We start from the raw sequence: 13552 nt of genomic DNA on the forward strand, positions 1-13552 counted from the left end.
ATTTATCTAGCGGATCAGATGCAACCAGCCAGACACGGAGCCCAGCAGTAGCCAGTTTTTCAAACTGTTTGAAAATACACTTTAAAAAATGAAGGCAAGCAAGACAGAAGAACTGGCCTCCCTTTCCTTCCCCAGCCCTGGGACAGTCCTCTGTTGGCCTACTCTCGGGAAGTACAGAGCGCAGCTGACAGCCGTGCCTGCCATTTACAAGGTGTCGAGGAAGAACTGGCTAATGTTAATTTCTGAAACAGACACAAGAACTAATGGCGGAATTTGCTTGACTGTGGGTCTCCTGTGGCTACTGGCAGAAAGGGAGGATAGAGGCGAAGAATTTGCCAAAATATTCTCCTGTCGTCCTCCCCAGCCTTACTGTCTGGCTGCAGGTTTCCTGGTGAACACTTTGGTCTAACATAGATACTTCCTGATTGGGGAGTGGGAGACTCAACAGAGGGTCTGAGGTACAAAGGGGCTTCTGCCACGGCTCTGCTTTAGCTGTTTCAAACCCTTCTTTGATGCTTTTTGTCTATATGGAAAGGACCTGCATGGAAGCGTCCATCTGGGCTTGTCTGATAGTGGAAGCAGGGGAAGAACGGGGTGTGATTGCTCTTCAAAAAGCAGAGAAAAGAAAACAAGCAACAAACTCAACACTCTTGGCTACTCTTCTCTCCACTGCTAAAAACAAATACCTTTGAAAGACTATCTCCAAACAAAGACCTTTAAAAGACTATCTCCAGTCCCTGCAGGCAGCTATGGACTTGATCTACTTCCTTCAATTAAAAAACTGAACTCTTCTTTCCTCTCCTGCTTCTTGACTAATTCAAAGCAGCTAAATGTTTCACTCGCTACACCCCATATGCACCCATTCCCAGGCATGGGATGCCCATCAGAGAGGCTGTATCCCCAGAATGTGTCCAAACAGTGGTTGTCCACTCATTGCCTATTGCACAGCTGCTCATTCTCACCTTACTACGGCTTTGAGAGTTTTCTGCTGGGAGCTTAGGTAGCCAGAAATGACCAGAAGCTACTTAACAGAGTTTCTACACTGCAGACAGGACAAGTGGATGACGGTCTCTGCTTGGGGTCAGGACTTAACTTACCTCATAGCTGTCAGCAGAACCCACTGAAAATATCAGAAAACTCTTGCCCTGGAAGACTGAATAGATGCCCTTTGTGGAAAAGATACCCTGGTCTGTGGTTCTCAATCATGTCTCCATGAAGCATGCACAAGACGCACACTGCAGTGGGGTAGGTGCAACTGCTGATGGAGGGGCAACTCCTCCACCTTTGCTCCCACTCAAGAAAGTGGATCGCCCTGTGAGAATGTGAGCCACATTATCTTAGGTTTTACTTTGAATTCACAATAATGTATTAAAATTGTTATTTTCTCACTCTGGGATTTATTTGCTGCAAATAATTCAAAAAGCAACTTCTGAGAGTGCATTATGGGAGCATGATCAGGAAACTGTCCCAGAGAGTCAGTGACATGTTGGGGGTGAGAGTCACGTGTGTAACAAGAGTATAAGACAGAATTTTTCTATTTTCCTTCCTTTCCACCTCTCCCGTGCTCTTTGATCTAGATTGCCCTTCTATATTTGTAGGAAGGCTAGAGAAAGGATCAAGAAGTCTCTTTGTTTCTAACTGGGAAAATAAAAATAAAAGATGTCTTTAAGATGTCTAGAAATAAGCTGATGAAGAAAATATGAGTCTTAAGTGTGAACATTATGTCACATAACCTAACTGCATAATATTTTTGGAATCTTTGGAGGGAATGGAGAGAGAACTGTTAGCATCCTTCTACAAAAGTTTCACGAGGGATTACCTATCTCCCTGCATATCCCCGCACCATCATGGCAATGCTTTCACTAGTTCAGACTTAGTGAATATGTTTCCCCAAACCAGGCAGTATCCTTTGGGAGACATTAATATATATGAGATGGATTTTGAAGCTTCAAGCATCAGACAAACAATGCAGAATATTTAAATGGTCTCACAATTTCGTGAGAGAATGACTCAGGGTATTAGAAAACAGTCAAGTAGAAAAGTCCAGATGGGCCTGAAGAGAGTGGTGGAAGAAATTTGACTGCTGATCATCTCTAATTCACCTCCTACTTCTGGAGCGAAAAGGAAACTGAAGCTCTCATAGCGCTGTGAATGAAAACAAATTCTGGAAACAAAATTAGCATGAGTCAGAGCAGAGCAGTCTGGAAGACTGAGTTGGCCGGGCACATTCTCCAGCTGACTCCATTCGCAGCAGGGGAGAGAGGAAGCTGGCTGCGTGGCTCCTGGTGGCGGAGGTATGGGTGAGCAAGAACACAGACTGGAAGCCCCACAAGCAGAAAGCAGAGCTGTGACAGACCCAGGAGGGACAGGACCTGGGCATAAACCTGGATGCTGTGAGTTTGAAGACAGTCTGAGGTCAAGTGGGCACCCCAGCACTGCGGCACAGACACCACAGTTAGGAGTTACAGAGTAAGGAGAGCTAGATATGACACTATTTTCACACACACATGTGCACACTGTAAGCCTCTTAAGGAAAGGAGTGTCACTTACACCCTCTGTGTTCCCAGCACCTATGACTGTGCTAGACAATAGAAGTTGCTTTTAACATTGAAAATGAGCAAGGGTGTTACATCAAATGGGCAGCAGGGCCTGGGAAGATTCAGATGCAGACGTCGAGTCAGGCACAATGGTTGGCCAGTCTGAACTGGCTTTGGGGAATAAGCTAGGAATCAGAGGGAACAGAAATATTGCAGGCAGCTGAGGACTAGAAATCCCGTCAGGTGGTCCAGGCAGCCAGTAAGGGCTGTCAACATTGAAGCCATCTTTCAGCATGAGGCACTCTAGCACTGTGTTAAAGAGTGTGGGGCTGGGCTCAGTGCCCCTGGGCTGGTGTCTCTGCCTGCTGCATACTCACTGTGAAACTCTGGGCCACTTATTCTCTCAATGCTCAATTTCTGCAACTGTAAAATTTGAATAATAATAGTGCATAGCATAAAGTGTTGTTGTGAAGACTAAATGAGTTGTTAATACATTAAGTGTTTAGGGCAGTGCCTGGAATATAGTAAGTGCTCAATAAATATTAGCTATTACTCTAATTATCCTTCTCCTCCATTCAGAAAGTTTTTGCACACTTTGTGCCAGGGTAGACTGAATCCCAGGACCAGATTACTGTGGCTCTGTTAGGAATGTAAGCTAAGCTGCCTCCCAAATATCTGTCCTTCTCTGTTGCTTTTTTTTCTTTCTTTTTACACGGACTGCTACAGTAGCCTCCTCTCTGGTCTGACTTCCTGCCATAGTTCCAGCCTTGTCCAGCCAGAAGTGATTCTTCTAAAATGGAAATCCGATCAGGCAATTTTACTTGCCTGCCTAATATTATTTATTCATAATAGCCCTTTGCCCTCAAGATCTTTTGGATTTTCTTACCTAAAAAGCATAGGAGAACTCCTTGAATAAATAGCTGATTCTAGGACTGCGGACATACACAAGGTGAACCTGGAGCATCTTGTAATGCCAGAAAGTAACAAAATGATTAAAAAAAAAAAAAAAAAAGAGGCTATAGTGATGGGGGTATGTCAAAGGGACACAGGAACCATCTTGAAAGAGTTTCCAATGACCAAAGCTGGAACAATTTGAACAACAAAATAAATAAAGTAGTATTGGATTATAACTAAAAGTACAAGATAAATATCCATGAGTTTATACTAATATAAGTAAATGATTGAATAAATAAATAAATAGAGGAGAAATCTCTTCAGCAGAAGAATCCCAAATAAATTATGTAGATATTTTGCCCTAAGGAGAGGGGAGCATGGGCTGTTCATAGTGAATTCGTAAGTGAGCAGTAATGCTAAGAAGGGAAAATGGTAGCTTTCCAGTAAAGAAAGATGAAAAACACGACCTTAACCAGATAATCAAGATCAACATTGGCAATGTAATTGATAAGTAATACATTTCCTGTTAATGGTATGTACTCTTGATACAGTGTGATAAAAATGGCACTTTACCTCTGGGATCTTCCTCCCCCAAACTCGTAATGCCTGTCTGATCTTGAGAAAAACATCAGACAAACCCAAATGGAGGAAACATTAAGGTTCACCTTGTGTCTTTCTCTAGTCCTGATGGATACTCCTCAACACTGTCATCAGAAACCAGGAGTCGGAGAAATTGTCATAGCCAAGAGGAGCCTAAGGAGAAAGGACAACTAAATATAATGTGACAGGCTGGGACAAAAAAGAAAATTAGGTACAAACTAAGGAAATCTGAATAAAGTATTAACATTAGCTAATAGTAATATGTCAAAATTGAGGGCCGAGTGCTGTGGCTCATGCCTGTAATCCCAGCTCTTTCGGAGGCCAAGGGGGGCATATCACTTGAGGTAATTTTGAGACCAGCCTGGTGAACATAGTGAAACTCTGTTTCTACTAAAAATACAAAAATTAGCTGGGTGTCATGGCGTGTGCTTGTAGTCCCCAGCTACTTGGAAGGCTGAGGACTGAGAATTGCTTGAACCCCAGGAGGCAGAGGTTGCTATGAGCCAAGATCGCGCCACTGCACTCCAACTTGGGCGACAAAGCAAGACCGTGTCTCATAGTAATAATAAGTCAACATTGGTTCATAAATTGTGACAAATGTACCACACTAATATTGATGCCAATAATACAGGAAACTGTATGTGCATTTGTATATAGGAACTCTCTGTACAGTTTTCCCAATTTTTCTGTAAATCTAAAATTGTTTCCAAAATGAAAGTTTATTAAAATGGAAAAAAAGATAGGAAGGGATAAAAAGATAAACGTTATACTTGTTTCAGAATTCTGGAAGGTCCAGATACCATCAGACCGAACCCATTCTCAAATTAGCAGCAACATCTCCTCTAGGTGCACACCAACTCTGAGCTCTTTAGAGAGGTGACAAAAGAGATTACCTCTTTTTCCATTTAGAGCACAGAGAGCACTCATCTTTGTTGTTCTATTTTATATAGGTAGCAGGACATGGGTTTGATGGACACTTTGGGTTCTGGAATGAGGCAGACTCATTTGCTATGAACTCAGGCAAATTCTAAGCCTCTCTGGACCTGTTTCCTTATTCATAAAATGATAAAGAATAATGCTTACCACATAGAGTTGTGAGATAATATGATGAGATACTGTATAAACAATGTGTAATGGAGTGCCTGGTAGATAATGATTAAACAGCATCATCATCTATCTCACTCCTCTTAGACCTTGCCAGTAGAACCCATGGTCCAGATGCTACACGCAGGGAAAACAGAAATGATGTCTACTTCCTAGAACTTTCTTGTCAAAACCAAGGTGGACAGATATAGGGTTAGCAAAGTAATTGTCTAAGTAACTTGGCCAGAGTTGGTTAAGGAACCCAAGTTGCAGTTTATTACAGAACTGCTTTTAGAGGCTACGGATTTGGAAAGGAAGTCACATTGAGACCTGCTATTTACCCTGAGGGCACCTGCTTGATTTCTTTGGGATAAAGACACTCTGTTTTTAATATGTTCCAGCCAGTTTTCAGCCTACACAATGATTACAATCAGAGCCAAGCAAGTTTCAGCAGAATTTGCCAATAAAATGTCATGAGACTACAGAACAGATTCCTTATTACTTCAATAAATCTAGACACACATCTACGGTTTTACCAACAACAGATCGTGTTTTTGTAATTTTAACACAAACAGCAATCAAGTGTGTCCAGTGTGATGTGTTCCCACTATTCTCACTTGAAGACCACCTAGCTGCTTGATTTTTCTTCTCCACATGGGTGCTTACCAAGGTTTTCCTTTGGGACAGTTTGGCTATTTGACCAGGTAGAGATGTCAGTGGCGGTCATTGCTGACATCACTGTCCTTCCTTTTCTCTGAGGACCAGAAAAGCAACTCCCTGTCTGTCTCTATCCAGCTGGGCAGTTTCCTGGCAGGACGGAGCAGCTCAGGAATGCCAGGTCTCGGGGTGGAGTTTCCAGCCATTCAGGCTCCTGCTTGTGGCCTGTTCTTCTGCTCCCACAAACTGGCCTCTCCAAAAGGCACAGAATGGAAGATTCCCCATGGATCATCAGGCAAAGCTCAAGCCATCTTGCAGGTTGCTGTGCAATCCTGCTTTTTCCTAGAATGTTAGCACATTCTAATTTTTTTATGATTAAATATTACTGGCATGTTCATTAGGCAAACTAGTTACACTACAATATTGAGCAGCCTCTCTGTATTTACAGTGAATCTGCTATGTCTAGCATCAAGGTGGCAGCTTAAGGTTGTCTTCAGAAGAAGTTCATTTATAATGTTTTTTTCTTTCTTTTAGCGTTTTATTTTCTGTTTTAGGTGCCTCAACAATTTTCACAATAGTTTCAACACCTTATATTTTAAAGTTTTCTTTCTTTCTCTTTCGTTGTATTTCTTTCACATTATATAGTTAGTTCTGTGTTCATGCAGAGGAAATAATGAATTAAACTGCTAGCTGATAAATTCTGTTAAAGCACCATAAAAATTTGGGTCCTTCTGGATAAATGACAGTTCCCATGCACTCCACTCCATTATAAATAATTGGTTAATTCTATTCTCACCCCATAGGGGGAAAGGTAATGAATATTTATTGTCTACTATTTCCTAGTCATCATGTTAGGTGCTTTACAGGAATAATTTCATTTAGAGTAGGGATTAGCAAGTTATCACAAATTTGTAATTTCTTTGGTTTTCAGACAGTTTAATTTACATTTCCTTGAATATACTCACAATAATGCACAAGAACAAAACACCTGATTGGTGCGTTAATATGTGACCTCAATGCGGGCAGTATTCTCCTACTGAATTTAGCTTTTTAATACATTGGCTACTTGGTAAGTGTTGTTGGCTTGACTATATAATCTCGATTTTAAATCTTTGTATCAATTCATCTTTATTCATACACAATCATATAAAGGAATCTTATAAAAACTAAGTTAATATTGAACATTATTCAAATGTATACAGGCATTTTGAAATAACTTCTTCCATTTAGGTCTGTCTTCATCCAATATTTGGATGTCTTGTCAACAAAACAAGAACTAAACCAATATATGAGCTATTTAAAGGATCAGGTGACAAGCTAACTCCCTCTAAATGCTCTTTTGGTTTCAGCAAACTTAAACAGCAAGTGACAATAAAATATCAGCTAAGGCTCTGCCCGCATTAAAGAGCATAATCAACTCAGGTTCCCCCAGTCCCACAGTGAGTCACACTTGCTGATCATGCATGATGGGCTCAGGTCACACTCCGTCACATATATGGAAAAAAGAAAGCATTCATCATTCAATCAAAATGGATTTATTAAAAATCCATTGTAGGCCTGTAGAGAATGATCTAGGGATCACAAAGAATGAATAAGACAGTGCTTCCCCCTTCCTGAAGATATCAGACTAGCATTGTTAATGTACATTTAAAAGAATACAAAGTAGAATTCAATTCAACAAAAAATTTGCTTTATATATGTATACAAACAAAAACCATCAGAAAATTCAGCAAATGGTTTTTGAGCACTAACTACATGCAGGGCTTAGGGAGACCCGTCTTGCTCATTGAAACCCTGGACCTACAGAATACCTATAAAATTAGCAGGTAAACAATAAATTATAGATGAATGAAAGAATTTTACTATATGGCAAAAGCTTACAAGGGAGTAAATTGGTAGGACAAATATATATATATATGTATGTATATATACATATACATACATATATATACATATACGTATACATATACATATACGTATATATATATGTATATATATAAAATGTTAGGTAGAAAATGATCACAATGCACAGTGCTATAAAAGTATGGAAGTAGAGAAGATACTAAGACTTGAACACTAGGATTACAGGTTCGGGAGAAGATAATTTTTGTGAATTGTAAGGGACTGGTAGTAGGCAAGGCTGTAAATGTTCTTCTTCAATGGGTGCCACAATGAATTTTAAAAAACAGAACAACCTAACTGTGTTATCTGAGAATAAACTAGAAAGTTGTATCAAGCAAATTAGAATGAGAAAAGAACAGGCAGGAGGATTGGTTAAGGAAGGTCTATTACAATTGTATTAGACAACAGAAAATAAGAGCTTGAACCAGGATACACAGTAGGATGAGGAAAAGAAGTTATTTTTCAAATATGTAACAAAAGTTAACTCTCTAGGTCTTGCCTGCTTAATGTATATGGAGTATTGGTATCAGAGAGATGGAAGATAAATCTCAATTTCAGGCTGAGAAGAAGGTGGTTTCTTTAAAAGTAATACATGGAATTTGGGACTTGGGGAGGTGGGGTGAGGTCTTACATTTTCCATTAGAGATCAGATGTTGTTTATATTAGTGAAGGAAGAGTTCCCTCTGAGCTAGTGAAGCCAGGGATAGTGAGAATTTGGGACATGAGCTGAGCTGGATAGGAAGATGAGAACATTATTGTTCAGAACAATGAACAACAGGCAAGTTTATTAAGCTCTGTTTACGTAATGATTATCGACAGAGGTTGTTTAATCTGAGACTCTTGCATTCATTAAAGCAATTATTTAGGTGTCAGGTCTACACAATAACACTGGAACATTTTGTAATAAGCTAGTAAATTATGAGTTTTTTTTTTCTTTTTTGAATCTGGGAATTTGATATCCCATAGTAACAGCTTCAGCATTTGGCTTGTTTGTCATACTAGGGTTTTCAGTCTCTATCCAAGCAAAAGAGAATATTAAGTGCCATCAGTTTAGCTAGGATCCCATATGGAGATGATAGATCACACAAGGATATGTATTTTGGAAAATGTCATTTTCCAAAGAAATTTTTGTTTAAGACTTGGTATCAGAAAAATTAAGATCTGCAAATAAAGGAGACAAAAAATTATTTTGTTCATTTTGGAAGTGACTTATAAATGTTCTAAATTATGTCTAGTGAGGAGAGGAATATTTATAAAGCAACAGAAATGAATGAAAGAATAATAAAATAGGAGAACAATGAATCATCTTTGTTTTATTCTGACATTGAAAAATGGTTAATTCTGGAAAAAAAATTCTTAAAACTGCTTTCTACCAATAAGATCAACTTTGGCAAATGTCATTATTGGGGTTAATAGTAACATGTCATAGCTAATTTTAAAATTGTGTCTTGTTTAATGTTATAGATCAAATTTTACTGTTTTGGTCACAGACTAGTTGAAGATTTCATAAAAGCTATATACCCTGTCCTCAGGAGAATATACAAACTTCAAATCAATAAAGATGTTGCATAAATGGTCTCCAAGTTAACATCCCTGGCTGTGAGTCCATTCTATAGTTTAAAGTAGCAACTCTGATGAAGCTTTCCTTTGTAGTAGCTTGATTAATGCAAATATGGCACTTAAGAATATGTCAGTGTAGGCCGGGTGCGGTGGCTCACGCCTGTAATCCCAGCACTTTGGGAGGCCGAGGCAGGTGGATCACGAGGTCAAGAGATCAAGACCATCCTGGTCAACACGGTGAAACCCCGTCTCTACTAAAACTACAAAAAAAATCAGCTGGGCATGGTGGCGCGTGCCTGTAATCCCAGCTACTCAGGAGGCTGAGGCAGGAGAATTGCCTGAACCCAGGAGGCGGAGGTTGCAGTGAGCCGAGATGGCGCCATTGCACTCCAGCCTGGGTAACAAGAGCGAAACTCCGTCTCAAAAAAAAAAAAAGAATATGTCAGTGTAGGCTGGGCATGGTGGCTCACACCTGTAATCCCAGCATTTTGGGAGGCTGAGGTAGGCGGATCACGAGGTCAGGAATTCTAGATCAGCCTGGCCAATATGGTGAAACCCTGTCTCTACTAAAAATACAAAAATTAGCCAGGTGTGGTGGCACATGCCTGTAGTCCCAGCTACTTGGAGGCTGAGGCAGAAGAATTGCTTGAACCTGGGAGGCAGAGGTTGCAGTGAGCCAAGATTGTGCCAATACACTCCAGCCAAGCAAGACTCCATCTCAAAAGCTATATGTGTGAGTGTGTGTGTGTGTGTGTGTGTGTGTGTGTGTGTATATGTATATGTGTATATATATACATATATATGTGTGTATATATATATACACATGTGTGTATCTGTGTATATATACACAGATACACACACATATATATACACACATATATATGTAATGTTATTTGGTCCTTTGTTAAGTTGATGTTATGATAATAATAATTTTTCTAGTCCTACATTGTATTTAAATAAATTTGTTTTCTGTATAAAGGTTATTTGTGGGCTTGAGATGGAAGATGAATCTCTATCTAATAATCCATAAATATGCAGGACCTAATTCAATCCACCTAGGTTTCAATGTGCAGTTGGCATAGTGCCTGGCTCTGGTGTTGCAGCTCCCAAACTATGCAGAGAGCTCAAGATGATGATGCAAACTCATGGGGCAGTAACATGTGTCAGACACCATGAGAACTGCTAGCTCAAGGTAGTTCACAAGTTCATGGTAAATCACACTACATCCTTTCCAGAGATATCATGTCTTTGTAAATCTGGGTTCTGCCCTTTGCTGTGATAAAAATTAAGTACTGCATGAAAATCAACATGGAGCAGGAAATGACAGTTGTGGCTTTCCATCTTATTCCAAGGTTTAAGAAGTCATACAATGCCAAACAAGCATACATATCCCACTAGTAATTAATTGTGGTTATTTAGAAATGAAATAAAATATTATTTTTACCTTCAATCTGAATTTTTTTCTAAAAGACTACTGAATTGTTAGGACATAAATTTGCAGGGGGTTGGGGGGGGGCATGGGCTATTTAATAAATAGAACCATCAAGCATTTCTTTTGGTTTAAGGGCACAATGAAAAAAATTGCTAACATGTTAAGGGAACCATAAACCAAAAATGTTGGGAATGACTTTGTTAGAGGGAAATTAACTTGAATGAGACCCAGTCCCTGCCTTCCGCTTGCTCAGAGAGACATATGTACTACTAATCACCATTAAAAGTAAACTAGGATATTTGCCATAACCAAAATGTAGACAAAATTTAAAGACCTAGGAAATCTCATGTGTCCTTCTGTTAGAAACAGAAATGGTAGAATTAAAGTGCCATTGAGTTTAGCCATTTTTAAAGAAAACGTAAGTAAGATTTCTATAGGTAGGAAAGAACAGTATGTGAGGAAACAGTATGAACAATGGCTTAAAGGCAAAAAATAAATATTTTATTTGGTTTATGGGAAGGAGTCAAGCTGGCAGGAAACAGGAAAGGCAAGGAGTGGGAGGAGATGACCATAGTAAAAGGGCTGTAATATGGTTTGGCTGTGTCCCCACCCAAACCTCATCTTGTGTTGTGGGAGGGAAATTGAATCACAGGGAGAGGTCTTTCCCATGGTGTCCTCATGATAGTGAATAAGTCTCACAAGATCCGAGGGTTTTATAAGGGAGAGTTTCCCTGCATAAGCTCTCTCTTTGCCTGCTACCATCTGTGTAAGATGTGACTTACTCTTCCTTGCCTTCCATCATGATTATGAGGCCTCCCCAGCCATGTGGAACTGTAAGTCCATTAAACCTCTTTCTTTTGTAAATTGTCCAGTCTCAGATATGTCTTTATCAGCAGCATGAAAATGGACGAATACAGTAAATTCGTACCAGTAGAGTGGGGTGCTGCTGAAAAGATATCCAAAAATGTGGAAGTGACTTTGGAACTGGGTTAACAGGGAAAAGTTGGAACAGTTTGAAGGGCTCAGAGGAAGACAGGGAAATATGGAGAAGTTTAGAACTTCCTAGAGACTTGTTGAATGGCTTTGACCAAAATGCTGGTAATAAAATACACAATGAAATCCAGGTTGAGGTGGTCTCAGATGGAGATGAAGAACTTGTTGAAAACTGGAGCAAAGGTGACTTGTTATGTTTTAGCAAAGTGACAGGGGGCATCTTGCCCCTGTCCTAAAGACTGATGGAACTCTGAACATGAGAGAGATGATTTAGGGTTTCTGGCATAATAAATTGTTTTTTTTTTTGAGACGAAGTCTTGCCCTGTCACCAGGCTGGAGTGCAATGGCGTGTTCTCGGCTCACTGCAATCTCTGCCTTCCAAGTTCAAGTAATTCCCCTGCCTCGGCCTTCCGAGTAGCTGAGACTACAGGCATGTGCAACCGTGCCCAGCTAAGTTTTTGTATTTTAGTAGAGACAGGGTTTCACTGTGTTGTCCAGGATGGTCTCAATCTCCTGACTTTGTAATCCACCAACCTTGGCCTCCCAAAGTGCTGGGATTACAGACATGATCCACTGTGCCCAGCCCGGCAGAAGAAATTTCTAAGCAGCAAAGCATTCAAGACATGACTTGGGTGCTATTAAAGGCATTCAGTTTTAAAAGAGAAACAGAGCATAAAAGTTCAGAAAATTTGCAGCCTGACGATGCTATAGAGAAGAAAATCCAATTTTCTGAGTAGAAATTCAAGCTGGCTGCAGAAATTTGCAAAGTAATGAGGAGTTGAATGTTAATCACCAAGACAATGGGGACAATGTCTCCAGGGCATGTCAGAGACCTTTGCAGCAGCCCCTTCCATCACAGGCTTGGAGGCCTAGGAAGAAATAATGGTTTTGTGTGCCAGGCCTAGGGCCCCTCTGCCGTGTGCATTCTAGGGACTTGGTGCCCTGCATTCCAGCCACTCCAATGATGACTAAAAGGGGCCAACCTATAGCTCAGGCTGTGGCTTCAGAGGGTATAGGCCCCAAGCCTTGGCAGTTTCCATGTAATGTTGAGCCTGCAGGTGCACAGATGTCAAGAATTGAGGTTTGGGAACCTCTGCCTAGATTTCAGAGGATGTATGGGAACACCTGGATGCCCAGGCAGAAATTTGCTTTAGGGGTGGAGCCCTCATGAAGAACCTCTGCTAGGGCAGTGCAGAAAGGAAATGGAGGATTACAGTCCCCACACAGAGTCCCTAGTGGAGCACCACCTAGTGGAGCTGTGAGAAGAGTGCCACTGTCTTCCAGACCCCAGAATGGTAGATCAACCTGCAGTTTTCACCCTGTGCCTGAAAAAGCTGCAGACACTCAACACCAGCCAGTGAAAGCAGCCAGCATGGAGGATGTACTCTGCAAAGCCACAGGGGCAGAGCTGCCCAAGACCATGGGAACCCACCTCTTGCATCAGCATGACCCGGATGTGAGACATGGAGTCGAAGAAGATCATTTTGGAGCTTTAAGATTTGACTGCCTCGCTGGATTTCAGACTTGCATGGGGCCTGTAGCCCCTTTGCTTTGGCCAATTTCTCTTATTTGGAATGGCTGTATTTACCCAATGACTGTAACCTTATTTTATCTAGGATGTAACTAACTTGCTTTTAATTTTATAGGCAGAAGAGACTTGCCTTGTCTTAGATGAGACATTGGACTGTAAACTTTTGAGTTAATGCTGAAATGAATTAAGAATTTGGGGGTCTGTTGGGAAGGCATGATTGATTTTGAAATGTGAGGACATGAGATTTGGGAGGGGCCACAGGCAGAGTGATATGGTTTGGCTGTGTTCCCTGCCAAATCTCATCTTGAATTCCCATATGTTGTGGAAGGGACCTGGTGGGAGGCAATTGAATCATGGGAGCAG

This window comes from Sapajus apella, unplaced genomic scaffold (assembly GCF_009761245.1).
Source record: "Sapajus apella isolate SASKATOON/1434 unplaced genomic scaffold, GSC_monkey_1.0 scaffold1, whole genome shotgun sequence".
Classification (NCBI taxonomy): domain Eukaryota; kingdom Metazoa; phylum Chordata; class Mammalia; order Primates; family Cebidae; genus Sapajus; species Sapajus apella.